Source organism: Gastrolobium bilobum, unplaced genomic scaffold, assembly GCF_033153095.1.
Source record: "Gastrolobium bilobum isolate Gb01-03AN ecotype WA unplaced genomic scaffold, APGP_CSIRO_Gbil_v1 utg4022, whole genome shotgun sequence".
Taxonomy (NCBI): Eukaryota; Viridiplantae; Streptophyta; class Magnoliopsida; order Fabales; family Fabaceae; genus Gastrolobium; species Gastrolobium bilobum.
The window spans coordinates 93246-103915 of record NW_026896777.1 but is presented as its reverse complement, the minus strand read 5'-3'; positions in this window follow the sequence as shown (position 1 = coordinate 103915).

The window sequence follows — 10670 nt, the reverse complement described above, 5'->3', positions numbered from 1 at the left end:
CATGAAGGTATGCATCATATCCTGATTATTTTTCATCAGGGTCTCAGTCATAGTTCTGTTGGCAGCAGTCTCTTCCTGCAGTGCATTCAGGACTGCAGTAATAGGATCTGGTGCTGCTAAATGACCTGCACCTCTATCTCCACGGCGACCCCGTGCCCTGCTCATGATATCTGTACATGTAACACAAAGGAATGAGCTGATCAGACCCACACTGAGGAATCATATATACATTAATCATAAATAGTTCACAGATAGCTATGCAACACAAGATACAGTACGACTTTATCAGAGTTCCCTTGCAAAACTGCTCTGATACCATAAAATGTAACAGCCCGTTGTACATCGGTATTGTTAAGATTAATTATGATATTAAGCGCAGTTACAATCACAGCAGTTCATTTATAAAAATGCGAATAAACTTTTTCCGATTATTACGCGAACATTTAAAACATAAAAAGGCGTAATAATTAAAAGCTGTGACTGTAACTGTAAACTCTTGCGGAAGACTTATTTAAACTATTTTTATAACTCACCTTACTTATTATAAGTTACTAAGGAGTTCCCATAAACTCACTTAGCCAATTTCCAAACTTTACGTTTTTACCAATTCGGACATGTTTCACTCTAAATTTTTCTGCGACCAAACCGTTCGCAACCAAACTTTCTTCTCAGATTAGATCTTTGTATTACTTAATTCCCTTTTTAACAAGCTATTGTACGCTCAATTCGGAGCTCATTTGCTCCGGTTATCGCCGTTTGAAGTTGGATCAGCGAAGAGCCAAACAACCCCAAAAACAGCTCCAAACTACTCACCTTGCTCGAATTACTGCACTCAATCCATTCAATCATTTGCTCTCAAATTTTTATCCTAAAAACTAGACATCTCAAACTTCATTTTGATATATCATACGCTTAATTTTACTGAGAAACGAAGCAGGAATTAATTTCCCAAATCCGGTCCAGAATCTGCCTCAGATGCAGGGGCACATGAGCAGTCCGTGTTTCTCTATATTTTTCAGGCCGAATATCAACCCATAATTTCCTCAAATTTAGACACAAGATAGAGGACATCTCAACCTTCAAAATAGCGTATGGTACGTCTCTATTGGACCTCTATGGACGGAGATATGCTCTCCCGAAGTTCGCCTAAAATCTGCCAATTCTACAGAAAATTTGCCAGAGTTTCCTTTGTTTTTCCAATAATCCCAAATTTGTAAAAATCATTTAAACCTCAAATGTACCTAATAATCACATGATAATACAGTAATAATCTAATGGGTGGCACACACAAGGACCAACAACGCCTTGGGGCACTTACAACCCAATCTAGTTTATAGTCATTAGGCATATAGTTCATATTAATCATCCTTAAGTAGTTGCAATCACTAACACCTTTTTCATGCATATTTTCATCATACATGTAATCATACCCTAAAATAGGCCTAAGGCCCTTCCATCATAAACAGTCATGCATCAAATATGATTACAATATTATTTTACAATTTACAACTTGAAACTTAAACTTCAACTTACATTCTTCCAATATTACAACTTAAATTCAAATAACAACATAACCAAATACATAACTACTAGACTTAGGCAAAATGGCATGAACAAATATGCTAATGAAGCTCATACAACATACATATGAGATGTTCATGCCCTAAGTCTAGCCTAGGCCACACAGCCAACAAAACAAAACATGAAGCACTCCAATGCTCACTTTACGGGCCTCTTGCCCGCTGCTCCTGCTCCACTGCTACCTCCTGAAATAAATGCCCCGAGACGGGGTGAGATATACGAATATATCTCAGTAACCAAGAGGTTCTGGAGAAAACTCCACCCAATGGTTCACTTCGATGCATATCAATAGAATAAAACAACCACTTTGAAAACGGGATATAGCAAGGGATTTAGAGAAATGAAGAATATAAAGAAACAAACTACGACGATACGGGATGGTAACCCCAATTCCACGTACGCCCTGGGCATATATAAGCCTATGGGTATCATCCAAGGTGTGTTCACAGAAACCACAGCCATGATGCCCAAACCAACCAAAATGCCAAAGACATTCCTAGTGTGCTCCTACCCGGATCACACACCATGACACGCAGTCAACTGGAACTCCCTCCTGGAGACCTATCCAGCGGAAGTCCGAAAATGCCCGAAGGCTAATAAAACTGTCTGCTGGCCAGAGACTCGGTACCGCAGTACCCATAGCAATAATGCATGCATGCTCATGTGTTCTATACTATTCACACACACTTCCTACGGTTGCCATCAACTGGCAAGGTGGAACTGAAAAGGGGAACAAGCCCCAGTACCAAGAGGTTACCTTAAGTAATTTCCTCACTAGCTCCGCAACAGCTTATCCCACAACTTGGTACACAGGGGAATGCCTACACAGAGGACATTCTCAATCTCTTATAATTCAAACAATACATGCTAATTTACAATTATACATGCATTGAACTAAATACATACCTCAATCCACTTGGTCCAAGACCAAGGGTAACTCCCAGATTCACGTTCCAGGATTCAAGTCAACGTATGGCAACCTATACAATTACGTACATCCATCAGTACGCGTCAAATATCAACAAAACGCAAAATCACAAAAATCCTCCCCATCCTCCCTTGATGGTTCGGCCAATGAAGTGTAATTTTGAGATTTATTTTTCTAAATTTTCTTTCTCATTTTGTTACGTCTAATAAGGTTGTCAATAGGCCAGTTCAAGTGCCGGTTCGTCATTTTCGCGTCGGATTACATCAGAACGCAAAAACCGCAAAATCCCCCCTTTTCCCTTGGAGGTTCGGCCATATAGGTGTTAATTGGGGATTTATTTTTCTAAATTTTCTTTCTCATTTTATAACACTCCCTTAGGTTGTTTAGAGGCTAGTTCAGTCGTCGTTTTTCCGTTTTACGACATTTACGCATCGTTTTGCGAAATATTTCACTTTGGGTTCATTTAGGTCCCTAAACACAATTCACTTTTCCCATTGATTCAAACACTTGTCAATCACAACACAACCCATCTAAGCATCATATAACTATACAAATCATCTTCCAAATCATTTTTCACATCAATTTCCTCAATTTTTCCTCAAAGGTTCGAGTTTTACCCTAAGGCATTCCAAAGGATTTCTTTCTATTTTCAACTATTCCTCAACTCAACCAATCACATTATATCATCATTCTATCATACAGCAACTCATTATCAACATCACAACACATTTTTCCAAAATTCCATGTCATGACCATCAAATTATTCTAAGTTAAAAATCATCACATTTCACCTAAAAATTTTATTGCATTTCTAGCATTAATACACCATTCTAAGGCATTATCATCTAATAGACATTTTCCATTTGAGCTCTCTAACACAACACATCACAAAATCCCTTTTTTAGGGTTCATACACATAAACCACAAATCAACCATTGAAATGTTGAAATAACTCACCCAAATGCAAGGCAATTGACTCCTCCTAAGTATACTCCACCATTGGAGCATTTGAAAACTCCATGAACACCCAACCTTCAATGTGAGCTGCGGCCTTTGAGGGGGAGGATCTCAAAATCCTCTCACTTTCACGGCTCAACAAGGCCACCAATGGCTTTGGAAGACAATTTCCAACAAATTTCAAGTTAAACTTTGTTGGATTTGGTTAGGATTTGAGTGATTAAAGGGAAGAAGAAAATTTTTGCATTGAGAGGGGGGAGGGGGCTGATGGCTCAGGTTTTAGGGAGAAGAGGGAGTGAAGAGATGATGAATAGTGGAGAGAATGAGGTGGCTTAAGTGACTTTCAAGTGGGGTGGGTCTCACGCCACCTCACGTGATTCAAAACGAGTCAAAACTCTCACTAAACGTCCGTAAATTCAAATCCTATTCAGAAACTCTAATTTTTAACATTAACTATTCCACTTTAATTAGGCTTGATCAAATGAATTCAGAGTCTTCCATCCGTTCGGAGAAAACACTGTTTTAAGCTATCGCGCGCGCCGTTGGCACGTTTCCCCAAAATGACTTGCTTTCATCAAATTTCACCAACAATCATATTTCCTAACTCATTAGACCATTTGAAACCTAGAGCTCAAAATTCCACTGGCACGTTTTACGGTGCAATCGTAACGCAGTATTTTTACCCGCGAAAACATTATTCACTGATTTTTCTGAAACTTGCCTATCCACTCAATTTTTCGTTCTGGACCCATTTCCAGGGTTATTTTTACCATATGAGATCTTCTACTCAATTTTATCTGCCTAGGGTTGCGTGTTGGCTAATTACCGTTTTGCCCTTTATTTGTATTTTGGCCTAATCTTTAGGATTTTCACTAATCCATCACTTGATTACACACTTAATGGCTTAAATACTTAATTTAAAATTGTGAGGTGTTATATTTACCCCAACTTTTTTGAATTTTGTCCACAAAATTAAATCATACATGTCTGCTAACTCAGGATATAGCCGGAGAATCTCATCCTCCCGCTCCCAAGTAGCCTCCTCAGGTGTACGTCCTTCCCATTGAACTTTAAGCATTGGAATCACTTTGCTTCTAAGCTTCTTTTCACTGCGGTCAAGGACCTCACTAGGACCTATAGGAACTTTCAAATTCTCTCTGATTTCAATGTCGTCCGGTATCACCACATGTGATTCATCCGGAATGTAACGCCGTAGCTACGATACATGGAAAACAGCGTGTAGATTTGACAACTGTGGGGGCAAGGCAAGCTGATAAGCCACTGGTCCTACTCTTTTCATTACCTGATACGGCCCAATAAAGAGAGGACTCAGCTTCCTCACGCCCAATGCACGTCCAACACCGGTACATCATGCATCATTGTTACAATACAACATTTAACTTACATGTTACAATTTACAACTTCAAACTTTAAATTACAACTTACAACTTACAACTTTATAACTTGAATTTACAACTTAAAACATAAAAACTCAAATGACATATACAACTAGACTTAGGCAAAATGACATGAACAATATGGCTATGAGACTCATCCTACATACATACGAGATGTTCATGCCCTAAGTCTAGCCTAGGCCACATGGCCAACAAAATGCAAAATAGTAAAGGTGCTCCCACTAGTCGTCCTATGGGCCTCTTGCCCGCTGTTCCAATGCCACTGCTACCTCCTGAAATAAAGCCCCCAAGACGGGGTGAGATATACGGATATATCTCAGTAACCCAGAGGTTCTGGAGAAAACTCCGCCCAATGGTTCACTTTCATGCATATAAATAATATAAAACAACATCTCTCAAAACGGGATATAGCAAGGGATTTAGAGAAACTGAGGAATATCAGGATACAAAATACGACGAAGAGGATGATAGCTACCAATACCACGCAACGTCCTCGGCATATATAAGCCTACGGGTCTCATCCAAGGCGTGTTCCAAGAACAACCAACCAAGGTACCCCTCCCATCCGCATACACCCGAGCCTTCCTAGTGTGCTCCTACCCGGATTAGACACCATGACCCTAGGTAAACTGGCTCCTACCCGAAGGCTAACTGTCTACTGGCCAGAGACTCGGTACATAAGTACCCTCATAAATGCTACATGCATGCTCATGCTGTTCTACACTACTCATATACACTTCCTACCATCACCCTCAACAGGTGTGGTGGAACACACAAGGGGAACAAGCCCCAGTACCAAGAGGTTACCTCAATATGTTACTCCACTTAGCTCCACTGCAGCTTAGGTTCCAAGTTTGTTACTCAACAGAATGCCTACACATAGGACGTTCCCAATTACTCAAGAACTCATACAACACATGCCAATTTACAATTATACATTCTTTGATCCAACCACTTACCTCACTCCACTTGGTCCAGGACCAACGGTAATCCTCCGACTCACGGTTCGGGGTTCAAATCGACGTACGACAACCTACAATATCCATGTACGAAGCGTCAACACACGGCAATTCCATCAAAACGCGAAAAATGTCAAAATCCTACACCTACACTAGGTGGTTCGGCCAAACAAGGCATAAATCCAAATTTATTTTTCTAAATTTTCTTTCTCATTTTATTACATATCCTTAGGTTTCCAAGAGGCTAATTCAAGTGTCGTTTTTCTGTTTTACGTCTTTTAAGCATCGTTTTGCTTAATAATTCACTCTATGTTTCTTTATGACCTTTAACACAATTTGTTACTTTTTATTGATTCTTTCTCTTTCCAACCACCACACAACTCATCTAAATACCATTTAACACTTAACACATCAAGCAAGCAATGCAAACGACCTTAATTCCTCAAAACACTCTATATGGCCGAATTATCACTTGGAATTTTCAAAGGATTCTCACTCAATTTTAATCATTCCACACCTCATACAATCTCATTATATCAATATACAATCATGCAACAACTCATCAATCCATCCTAACATATTTCCAAAATCCAAAGTCATGACAACCGAAAATTTCACTAAGTTAAAATCCATATTTTTCACCTAAAATTTTCATGGCATTTCTAGCTCTAACACATCATTATACGGCATTATCATCTAATACACATTTTGCATTTGAGCTCTCTAACAACACAAAGCAACAAAATCAAGTCTAGGGTTCATGAAAATAAATCCACAAATTAAGCCATCAAAAGTGTTGAAACTTACCCACAATTAAGTCACAAAGGCTCCTCCAATTGATCCCTAAGCAAAGCTTGAGCAACAACTCCAAAAAACCCAATTTCTCCCCAAAATTCGTGGCTGTAAATGCCTCTTTTCTCACAATAGAGAGGGTTTCAAGGGAAACTAATCGGTGGAATGGGTTCGGATGATCGTTTCCATCGAATTTCAAGACAAGAATCGTCTGATTCGGTTAAGAATTGATGAAGTTAGGAGGGAGACAAGTTTTGAACCAAAACTTGCATGAAGAAGAACAATGGGGGAGGGCTGTTCCACGGGAAAGAAGGGAGGAGAGGAGAGAGAAAGTGTCATGTAAATGTGACTTTTAAGTCACTTAAGCCATAGGTGGGTCCCACACGTGATTTAACTTTAATCAATCACTAATTTCAACCACAAATTCATGACCTACGTATTTTTCTCGTTCATGTCATATTTTTGTTTCCTAAAAATACTGATAAAAATTTCACGCTTATCGGTACAATTATACCGCAGTATTTTTACACCGAAAAAATCACTATTCATCAATTTTTCCTGAATTTGCCTATCCACTCGATTTTTCGTTCTGAATCCATTTCCAGGGTTCTTTTAATCATCTGAGACCTTCTACTCAATTTTATCTTCCTAGGGTTGTGTGTTGGCTAATTATCGTTTTGCTCTTTCTTTGTATTTTGGCCTTATACTCAGGATTTTCACTAATCCTTCTCTTTAATTCTCATTTAATATTTTAATATTTAAACTTAGAAATGCGAGGTGTTATAGTGTCCTCAGTTTAGCCATTGTTGGTTCCACCATATCCCATGGGGGGATGGTTTATATGCATGATGTGTTTTCATGTATTGGATATTTGAAATGTTGTTGAGCTGTTATGTTCAAGTGCCTTATGATATGCATGTGTTGTTCCACCTATACGGTAAGCCTGAATATGTAGGAGACATACAATAGTGTGATTCTGTGGGTGGGTAAGTGGTGTCTTGAACTGATTGTAGGTAATAGACGTATGTAAATCCTATATTTCTCTGGCCAGTATAATAGTTGACACACATGACATGATTATCTGCTGCATTGCACTGATTTTGGAACTTATATTGTTTTACTATTTTTAGAACTTATATTGCACATGTAAGTGAGCTTGGGGTGGAGAAATCCTTGAGGACCCCTTGTCTTACTGAGACTTCTGTTTAGAGATCTCACCCCACATTTGGGGCATATTTTCAGGTTCAGGTAACTCGGGAGTTAAGACCTCAGGCAGCAGGAGGCCGAAGCTGAGATGAGATTTATGCCTTTATGATGATATGCTTGGATGCTGACATGTTTTATATTTATTATCATGATTTTGTTGTTGAGACTCTGTTAGGCTTTGTTGCCTTATTTGGTGAGTATGGAGGTTGTCCATGCCACATTGATTGACTATTTTTTATTTTAGTATTGAGTTGTATAATGTATTAGGATATTGTCCGGACTACGTGTTGTAGTTCCGTGACTTAGATACTCACTTATTTATGCTATGAGGTTATTCAGTGTATTTAACTTTTATTGCAATTTACATACATGCATTATTTTGAAAAAGGATTAAGTAATCAACTTGATATTAATTTTTGAAAGATTTGATTTGATTTCGTTTTTGATTTGAAAAAGAAAAAGTTAATTTGATATTAATTTCTTTTTTAAAGATTTGATTATATTTGTTTTTTTGATTTGAGATTGATTTCATTTTTTAAAGATTTGATTTGATTTTATCTAATTTTGGAAAGTTAATTTGAAGATTTTGATTTTATTTTCAAAAAGATATTTTAGAAAGTTTTCTTAAAAATTATGATACAATATCTAGTGCATAAATCTAGAGAATTTTTCTTAGGACTTGATTTTGAGAAAAAGTCTATAAATACCATACCCTGAGTCCTTATTCATAGCTCTTCAAGAATTAAGAAGAAAAACACATTGAAACACTTAGAACCCAAGAATCATACTCATCTAGGCTTATTTTGCATACTTTGAGAGAGCTCAATATCTTCGTATTCTCTTCATCTTTTTCTTTTGATTTCTTTTGTAATTCTGAATTTGGGGAGGTAGTTATGCTATGATTGGTTCAATTGAAATGATCCTAGGGTATAGTTTAAGAGTGATCCCAGGGCATAGGTTAAGAGTGATCAAGGGATTGATCACAGTCTTGTAAAATTCCAATTGAGGTTTGGTTCAAGAGGAGTGATCCTAAGGTTTAGGTTAAGGGTGATCACGTAGATCACAACTTTTGTAAAATTTCTCTTGTAAAATGGTTTCTTCAAGCACCGGTTGAAAGCTTGATGATAGTGGAACGATCAGCCTCAGTCTGGATGTAGCTCTTTGTGTTGGAGAGTGAACCAGGATATATCCAGTGTTATCTTCTCTTCCCTTACTTTTTTATTTTCGCTGCATATTACTCTTCTTTTATTCTTTATTTTTGATAATATGAATTTGTTTTAAGGGATTGAGAATTTTTATTATTTGTTAAATGTCTCTTGCATGCTTTCTTTAAAAAGGGGTTTTAATTTTCTTTGTTTAATTCAAAAAAGTTTAAAACACAATTCACCCCCTATTGTGTTGTTATTTAGCCATTCTTTCTTTACAATAACTCAGTATCAACAGGATCACCCATAGTCACACAATCTGGCAAGTACAATTTGTTTAATGTCAAACATACCATTAATAATTAGATTCTATAATTTCATGACATTTGGACTACATTTTCTTTTTCGTTTTGTGATTGTAGGCTTCTTCCAAAACCCCAAGCACAAAATTGTATTTAAAATATTTAAAACTGGTATTGCAAATCTTTACCAAAAATCGTAAGATTTTATTATGTTAAACTAGACATCACAAGCTTTCCAATGACATATTATACGTCTCAATTGAAGTTGTATAACTCCGGTTATGTTTTTCGCAAAGTGATTGTTGTAAAATGAATTTTCAACAACCAAGATGCGAATTCAAACTAACACCTCAATCTAAACACATACCCAATGGCTACTAAATTTTACAAGATCATAGTTGTATGTGTTAGCTTTACATAGGTCTAAACCTCACTCAATTTAGAGCTTTGTAGCTAGAGATATCGTAATTTTACTAAACTAGGTTGCTGTTGTAATCGATTACTGTATTCCGTCAGGGTTTAATCGATTAAACCATGGGGCCTAATCGATTAAATCATCAACAGAATGCAAAAAGCCATATTTTTACTGCATAATTGCCATTCCAATGGTTTCCAAAGGTTCCACTTCGATCTTTATACTTACATAAGTCCAAACAACTCACTCACACTTAGATTATCAGTTTTACACTTAATCCCTTAAAGTTTCTCTTTTTACATGACCACAATTTCATCTTTTTCTTAGAAAATTAAGAGAAAAGGGTAGAGTGTATCAATGCTTGAAGATAGCAAAGAGAAGAGACTTTGGAAGCCTTGCTACAGCTCCAAGCTACTGTCCAAGAAGTTGCACGAAATCTACTTGAGGAAGCTTGCTTCTTTCTCCCAAAAGGAAGCTTCTTGATGATGAAGGATGAGGGTGGAAGGTCACAAATAGCAAGTTGATTATGGAAAACTCACAAACCCTCAATGGCAGAATCTAAGTAACTCAAAGATGGAGTTTTTCCTTGCCATTACACAAGCTTTAAAGGTTTTCTAGTGAACACAAGGAAGAAAAGTTTTAAAAGATGAAGACTTTGAGCATTTTTGATGTAGGAAGCTTGATCTTGCTTGGAGAAGGAGTGAAGAGCTCTCTAGGTTTTTTTTTGTAAGTGTTCTACGTAGGAAGGAAATAAAATAAGGGTGACTGAGTTACTTTTTGCTATTTATGGTGACTCACATAAAACACCCGATATTAGTTCTAATACCACTGTTAATCATTTTTCTTTCAAACTTTGTATTATTAAATTAGTAAATATTCTAGAAATATTCATATTTTAATTTTAATTTTTTGAGTTACTTCGCCAGTACACATTTATACCGCGAATTTCACAGTAACTACACTTTTC